Here is a 9,074-nt window from a genome sequence, read left to right as displayed (position 1 = left end):
TTTGTATTTGTGTGTGTGTGTGTGTGTGTGTGTGTGTGTGTGTGTGTGTGTGTGTGTGTGTGTGTGTTGGTCTCTTGTTAAAATATGTGGGAAGCATTTTACCCTGAATATGAGTGAGATCAGCGTGATGGTGCCTCCTACTTTCATGTCTAGAACACCAGACTTCATAAATAATTCAAAGGTGAATTATTTGGTGAAGTGAAACACTTTGAACAATATCATCCACCTTAATGTAAAAAAAATAGAAAAAAAAAGAATGCATTTGTAAATCTGAAAATGTTTCACATTTGGTTGATGGAAATAATTGTTAGAGTACATTTTAAAAATAGAAAACAATGTCAGAAAACAACAAGCAGAAACAATTAAGTCCAAACAATTTAAAAGAGAGAAAATCCTAAAAAAAAACAAAAAAAACGTTCTACATTGTAGTTAACATTCACTTTATTACCTCGTGTATCACTATAGAGGAAATTCATAAAAAATTAGAGGAGCAATATGAAACTGTATAGTATCTCAGTTTATGGGGACAGGAAGCTCACTTCTGCTGCTTCCCTGTGAGCTTCAATCCTCTGATCAGATCATTTTGCTGACTTCTACAGTATGATGTAACTGTCACATACTGAAATACGCTTACTTGGTTTTTCAGGAAGTAGATGTGGTGAGATTTCTTTCAGCCGTAGTTTCAGCGGGAGCTAAAGTGTTAAAAAGTGTCCATCACTCAGTTTGAAGCAGAGAAGAAGAAACAGAAACTCAGCAGTGTGATCTCCAGAGAGGGGCGAGAGGCCGCTCAGGTGATGAGTGAAGACGTTGTGTTTTCATCACAAACTGCTCTCCTTTCACCATCGGGGCGACGCTTTTTTTCATCCACATCAGGCTCTCTGCACCTCCTGCTGCGGCTCCTCCTCATGTTGAATGCTTTTCTAACATCTATACTTGATAATTGTTTTCATTGTCTTCTACCTTTGCCATCTCCTCTTCCTCTTCTTCTTCTTCTTCTTCGGGCTCTCCTTACAGTAATATATTTCTAAGTCTTGATCTAATTCCTCTCACCCCTCGCTCACACTCTTAATCTCCTTACATTCTTCAGTACAAATATAATTCTTGATGAAAAGCTACTCTAAATCAAAAGCTTCAAAAAGGTGTAGTTACATAATACTTGACAGAGTTAAACTTAAGCAAAGCTACCCAATGCAGAATTTAAGTTTGCTTACTTAAAGTTACTAGAAAATGTGTTTAGGATGAGGAGGCAAATATTTATGTGGTTAAACTATTAGTTCGATTACATGTAGTTCACCACTCCCCAACACAGATACTTAAATATTTACAGATTAAATTCATAGAGAATATGAAATCATGTATAGATACATACAACCATGAATCCAACCTCTGAACACTTATTGTAAAATCTTCTCACACAGAAAACTCTGCAGAAGGCTTTTTGAGCGAAGGGGAGATGCTGGTACGAAATGAGACCAACAGTCCACCTGTCATAATACAGCCAGGCAAAGCATGATGGGAGGACGGAGTGGGGCCGTGGGGGGCTGCTGACTGAGGGGCCAAAGATGTGTGTGTGTGTGTGTGTGTGTGTGTGTGTTTTCTGGAATCCTGGATCCTGATGCTGAAAGAAGGGATCTCCCCTCTGACACTGCAGGACTTCTGAGTCCACGGGACGTCCAACCACCCAAGTGGACGGACGGATGGATGGATGGATGGATGGACGGATGGACAGGTCGCAGAATGACAGACAGACACCGTGACAAACAGACAGTGATGCTGAACAGACAGACAAATGAATGATGGATTAGTCAGACAGGTTGGTGTAAGGACAGACATGCAAGAGACCAAATGCAGGGACGGATGGACAGATGGACAGAGTCGATCACTGGTTGGTTTTGAGAATCCAGCCGGAGGGATAAAAACATATCACAATAAAGTGTGATTCTGTGCAGTGCAGAGTACGTGTCAGTGACTGAATTGTCGGTTCGACCGCACACAGCCTGCAGCGTCACTCCCTCACCGGCCTGCTGTTCTCAGAGCGGGAAGCCTCTGCAAGCATAATAAACATTCAGGACAGAGTATTTTGTGTAAAGAAATGTTTGCTTCCCCAAGGACAGTCTGGATTTCATTACTAATCTGTGCGATTGTGCATGTGTGAGAAACCGTGTGTGTGTTTTTTTTTTCTGGGTAGTGCACGTGTGTATGCACATTTGCATGTGTTTCCATGTTCCACCTTCAGCACATCTGCAGGTTTGAGTTATAGGCAAGGCATATGTATCTATATCTATACAGCACATTTCAGCCAGAACGTCTTCCCGAGTTGTTAGGCTCACAGATTGCTCAGTCTCTGTCAGGCACAGCCCTAAGGTGCCCTGGAAACCCCACCCAGGGGTGCTGTGGTGGTGAAATCCACCCGCAGTCGTTCTGGAGAAGTGCAAAATTAAACCAATGTAAGACTATTGAAAATGGTCAATGAATATACCCATCTATTAGTGCAGTCCTGGCGGCCATTTCATATAAGAGTGGAAACTTTTGATCTGATTCCTGCTGTTGACTTCAGCAAAGGTCATGCGATGCAGCAAAGTGTCGACAAACACAGAAACACAGAGAGCACCTCAGTTTACTCTTCCTCCTTCTCTCCATTGAGATCCTTTATTATCAATTTAATAATTACCTTTTCTATCGTGTACTATCGCAGGAAGAGAAATGACATGTATGTCAAGTGGCAGGAATTTTTCAGAAGGAAACATTGGTCAGATATTTCTAAAATATCTCAAACATTTCGCACAAAAAGGTCAAACACGACTGAAAAAAAAAAAAACAGGTTAGTAGTCAATCTGGAGTTTAGAAAATAGCTTAAATGAGATTTGAAGTCATTTAAAAAATCACCTGTAATCAGACAATCTCTGTATGCTGTCCATCAGAATCAACTTTGTTTGTATGCACGTGTGTGTGTGTGTGTGTGTGTGTGTGTGTGTGTGTGTGTGTGCGTGTGTCTAGTTGTTGCAGGGGGGGCTGCAGGGTCCCTCAGGGACGGAGTGTGTTTCAGCACCTTGTCTTTCTCCCTGTTGTAGTGATGACAGGAGAGGTTGGGGTGTGTGTGTGTGTGTGTGTGTGTGGGGGGGGGGGGGGGGGGGGGGCAGAGAGGGTGAAAAACAATTACAGCAGATGGAACTGACGCTTCAGCAGCTTAAGTTTGGAAATTGTTTTATTTATTTAAAAATATATATAATTATTATGACTTTTGGTGCTATTTTATTGAATACATTTTTGAATGAATGCACATAAATAGTTTGATTCTAAACTTTTTCACAACAGCATGTGAGTGATAGAAATCTTATTTATAGTGACCAAACTCTTCATTTAAAGTGGGATAGACAACTGAGGAGAAACCAGGAAGAGTCAGAGAGATTAACATGAATTATACACCAAAAAACCTCAGTCATAGTCTTTGCTTCAGGTCTCCTTCCAACATGTGAATTTGCTCTTTCTGATTATTCCTGGTGTCATGTCCCTGAACCAGAATTAGCTAACATCATTCTATAACTTAAACTTATTTTACACCATGTCAGCTAAACGTCTGCAGAGTGCAGGTCAACAGGAACGCAGTAAACAGGCTGATAGCAGGTTAATCCCTCTGAAGGCCTGCAAAAGCCACAAACAAAAGACTTTAATTGATTGTTTTTTTGTCAGTATTTAAAGAGAATTTCAAATAGCAGCAAAATTTCTTTCTATTTTTTCTCAACGTTTTCCACCTCCATCTTAGCTACACCAAAAAAGAGAAGTTGCCGTTAAAAATAGAAGACATTATTAATTTGATTATTTGCCGGTAACCTGAACTTGTTTGCAGGCCTTGACCCTGTTGATTTACATCCAACGACCTCGAACCTTCAGCAAGAGCTCCCAACGGTCACTTAATTTTAAATTGAGAAGTTGTATTTGCCTCTAAAGAGGAAGTTGATATAAATTGCAGTTTGTTGAATATTTTCAGGCCCTGTGATTAACTGGCGACCAGTTCAGGGTTTCACCTGCCTCTAAACCAATGACGGCTGGGATCAGCTCGAGCCCCGACGACCCCAGATGAAAAAGAAAAGCGGTAAAGATAATGGATGGATGGAATATTTTCAGTGGCTGTTGAGAGAAAAGCCTGGGTGAAAAAAGGTGAGAAATGTTTCTTACCTTTCATTAACCCATACTTTAACTGCTGTAATCATTTCTTCTTGGCATTTTTTTTCTTTCCTTCGCTGCCGTCAGTATTTTTTTTTAAATTACAGCCACAAGCCTGTTGCTTTTAGTCATGAGGGAGATGTCCCTGTGAGTGATCATAGCACAGAAACACAAAATAAAAAGTCACAACGAAGAAATCTGCTCAGTCCGAATGCTTTATTGTGAGCACCTTTGGAGGAAGAACTTAGAAACAAACACATTTGATGTCATCAGAACTTCAAATCCTTTAAAGCCAGTTAGTACAATACGAGAGAAACTGAGCCTCTGACTCAGCCAAACAAAGTGTCAAAACTGATCAGGCCTGCAGAGGAGTGCAGGCATCTCTACTGTATGTGTGTTTATTACCCGTTTCCAAAATAACAAAAGGATGGAGGGATGAGTGGATTCCAGTGCAGCATGTAATCAGAAGCAGACCCTGCAATCCATCAGCGCCTGGGTCCATCCTGGGATGACTGACATCGGCAGACGGAGACTTTCTCCTGATTCCACCGCAGCAGAGAGCCTCATTAGTCAGCCTGACAGCGCTCATTTATTCACTGTGACGTGAAAAATAATGACTATCTCTTCAAATGTGAACCCCTGCTCTCCCCCTCCCTCCCCAAAGTCCTCCCCCACAAAACAGCTCACTAAAAGAAAGAGAAGTCACGCAGACAGTTTTTCCTTGTTTTCCCTTTTGTGTCATTTCTCAAGACTGAGATATTCCCAAAGTCAGATGCTTCTCGAGTTAGTCACTGTTTTCTTTATTTTTATGACGTAAAGTAAAATACATGTGTGATACTTTATAGTGAGTCTGAGCCGTTTTTTTTTTTTTTTTTACACGTTTTTATTCTACGTTAGCAGCTGTTGAGTACATATTTAGCACCCTTTTTATCCTCCTGCTCCTAAAATAAGTTAGCTGGAAACATGACAGCGTCTGAAACTGAATTTCAAACCAACTCACGGAAAGTGGCACACAGGCTACAGCTAATAAATCTACCAGGATCATTTCAGCCAGAAAAATCACATAAAATGAGAAGACATTAGCAGGGAATGAAATTAGCACCTGCCCCGTCCAAAGGCAGGGTGAGTGTTGGCTGTGACAGGTGTGATGTCTTTGCTCACCTCCCACCATTGCAGACGCTTTATTCCCTTAATAAATAAATGTTATTTTTATTAAGCAATTGTTACACTTAGAAAAGTGAGAGTTGGTGGTAATCTGATATATTCAATATTTCTACTCCTAGGTCAGTGTTTCTAATTCAAAACAGTTCACAGGTTTCAGGAGAATTAGATCATCTGAGGGGCCGGTCGAAATGTTCAGTTACCTGCTGTCTCTAAAGAAAACACTCAGCTTCAGACACAGGACACACGTCTCTACTTCAGTTCGAAATTAGACTCTACATTTAAACAAATATACGGTTATGTTATTGTAAATTCTATTCGGGGCTTTGCTAGATTGCAAAACCTGCAAAGCATAGCACCAGAAGCTGAGGGAGAAATCATTTAGTGCCGTGGTTCTCGACCATTTTTTGGCTCGTGACCCCACTTTGACTTCATAAAACCTCGACAACCCCAGACATCCAAAACACACACAGCTTTTTACTAAAATTAATTTGTTTTCAATCATGTAATAGTTTTCTACTGTGTTGCAGGTAAACATGCATTTTAGAGCAGAGGTTTTTTCTTGTATATTATTGTGAACAGAGGAAGAAAGGCTGGGATGGCGTTTCTGCGCATTGGACGACAGACAGACAAGGACTTTGCAAGTTTTTTGTTTTGGCATTGGCTATGGCCCACGGCAGCCTGTGTTCAATATGTTTTAATCTAAAACCTATTTTCTATTAATCAATAAATACTAATTTTATGCAACCCCGTTTGGTTTCCTTGCGACCCCATGTGGGGTCAGGACCCCAAGGCTGGGAAACCCTGGTTTAGTGAGTTAGTACTAAACAGGATCATGTTATGTACCTGCACTCAGACTACACTGTCCTCTACACAGGAGCATGAAGCTGGTGCTGCTGCTCCACCTACAGATATGTGCTTCAAACACAGAGTAAAGAAACCCTGAACCAATAAATGATTTAATCATTAAAGAGCGGCACCACCGGCCAAAGTAAATCCTGACGTCCAAATGTGACCCTTTAACTTGGTCAGAGAGTGTGGATGTGTGTGTGTTTGCATATATCGCCTACTTCCCCTTGAACTTGATGACTGATTATGAGTCAGAACATTGAATAAACCTTCTGTCCAAATATCAGCAATCTCACGGGTGTGTATGAATATGTGTGTGTGTGTGTGTGTGTGTGTGTGTGTGTGTGTGTGTGTGTGTCCTCAGCAGCCACTAAAAACAGCCGCAACATTATAACACCTAATTTACTCTCATTTAAAAGCAGGAAGGAGTGAAGGCGAGGTCAAAGGTGTTTGCTCTACGTACGGATGTGAAACGCTCTCTATTCTGTTTCAGGAAGCTGTTTCAGATGAAAACATGTGATAACATCACACCTGGATGGCGGCCATTTGCAAATTATGACTTTTAATTTGGAGGAGAAACTTTATATTTTGGTGACATTTGATTCAATCCGGAGCAGCTTTAGTGATCACTCTGACAGGATGGGTGGATGGATACACAGCCATCACAATCCCTTCATCTGGTTTGTAACCACAATGGTAACACCCACATAGAAAGTATGCAGAGCTGAAAGTGAGGCTCTTACAAGTGGGAGTCAAAACTGCAAAACTACCTGGTATCATTAGGGACAATTACCTGAATGGTAATAGTTATTATTGATTTACCATAGTGGGCTCACACAAGAAGCCTACACTGGACGCAGAGTTACATCTGTTTGTATCTAATTCATTTATTGACAAGAAAAACAGAAGGAGGGTTCTGGTAGCATTATCAGGATTTACATGATCAGCTCATGTTATTCAAGGGAATAATGAAATTAGGATCATGATGTTTTTTATACTCAATCAATTACTTACCTGTTGCCAGGTTACCGTATTAACTGTGAGATGTTAGACCAGGTGTTTTCTCTAGTCTTCCGTTTCCACTGTCCAAACTTTTTAGAAACATGTTGCAAAATTGAGACATAGGGCATAAAAATGGAAGTAGTAGTTTTGCAGCAACGACAACAAATTAAAACAGGAGAAGATTTAAGATCCAGAGATTCAAAACAGGGAAAGATCTGTCTCTGCAGGTTCAAATAAAGTTTCTCTCTAGGTGTAAAAAAAATAAAGAAGCCACTATTTGATTATTTATGGATGGATTAACCTGCATAAATTAGCAAAATTTCCAATACCTGGTGATTCTAACCCCTTTGGTGGGTAAAGTTTCCTAATCAGATACATTTACTGTACGCAAACAAAACTAATTTCCATTTCGCCCAATACCGGTGTCTGAATATTTCTATTCTTCTTCACTCTTCCCATGTGTGTGTTTTAATGTGAGGAAAAAGACAGGCACGGTGATAGCCCACATGTACAGTCTGTGTTTTAGTGCATGTGCGTGGGTCTGCTCACATGTGTAATAGATGTGTAATATCTGTTTCAAGGCCTCATCACTGCTGTCAGCACGTCCGATCCTCAGCAGTGTGACGGGGGATTGTTTTACTGAAGTCATGCAGCTGGAACCGCCGGCCATCTTCCCACTGAATCCACTCGGTTTCATTAACATTTCAGCCAAACCGCCCTCGCTAACAAAAAAAAAAAAAAAAAAAAAACTGTAGCAAAACGCAACTTTGAGTTCATCCCTGGTTGTGTTTGTAAAAGAGAGAGAGTGCATGACCAATTGTTTGCTTTGATACGCGTTTGTGTGAATTTTAAATTGACTGTGTGTCTAAGTGGAAGTCTCAGGGGTCATGTAAGATTTCCTTGAAGACATGCCTTGATTTGCATAAAGGTTAAGGAGGTTCAGTGCAGGGGTCCTCCGAATTTCAAAGAAAATGTTTTGCAAAAGGCAGCTTAATTAACAATGAGTAAAGTGTCTGGAGATAACGTTTGTTAAAAACACACAGCAGTGTTTTGCACACGTAGCCGCCCAGGTAAATTTCATTTTCATTTATTCATAAAATTGCTGCGTGCGCGACAAAGCGAGGGGGAGAGAGAAAGAGCGTGCACGATAGAGTGCAGGCCAGAGCAGGCAGGTACTACATCGGCCAAGTAGCTCTTCATTCTTGATTCTTCTCGAAACACTGCACACATTTGGGAAACAACTTCATGTCTTCTGTGCATTATGGGATCTGTGTTTTTTGGCTCTTGATCGACATAAATCCAACTCAATTTTTCCCTAAACTTTAAGGCAAAGTTGTCTGTGTTTGGGGGATTTTTATACAATTTTCTTTATGTTTTTGTGTTTGTTCTTGTTCAATTTGTGTGGCATGTTGATTGAAGTAGAAGGCAAATGGTATGAGAAAAAAACTAGCAAGCTCAACTAGGTATCAAAGTGTGAAAAAATGTCATTTGAGTCCAACAGTGTGACATTATCCTCCATGGGGTCCATGAGACAGAAAACATGTAAAGACATCAAAAGGCCTGATTAATGCTCTGCTGCCAGGAGAGGAAGCAGCAGACATGTTTATGAGCAGATATTTACGTGATGAAAAAGCCGATACAGTGATGCTCCTCATTTATAAAATTACAGGTCATCATCCGACTGTAACTTCCTCTCATTTGTGTCTCTTTCTCTCCAGCAGCAGACCTTCATGCTGAACTCTGGGGTTGGTGTCAGACTCATTTGGTTTCCCTCGAATAACCGTTCTGAAGTAACTATTTTAGGATGTAACCAAAAACCAATAATTACATGAAAATGTCTGCAGAGTGACAATGACTGATTATACGTGCAATGATGCATGTTTTTAAAAAAAAGAAAA

The sequence above is a fragment of the Labrus bergylta genome, chromosome 13 (genome assembly GCF_963930695.1).
Source record: "Labrus bergylta chromosome 13, fLabBer1.1, whole genome shotgun sequence".
NCBI classification, from domain to species: Eukaryota; Metazoa; Chordata; class Actinopteri; order Labriformes; family Labridae; genus Labrus; species Labrus bergylta.
This window is presented reverse-complemented; position numbering follows the sequence as displayed.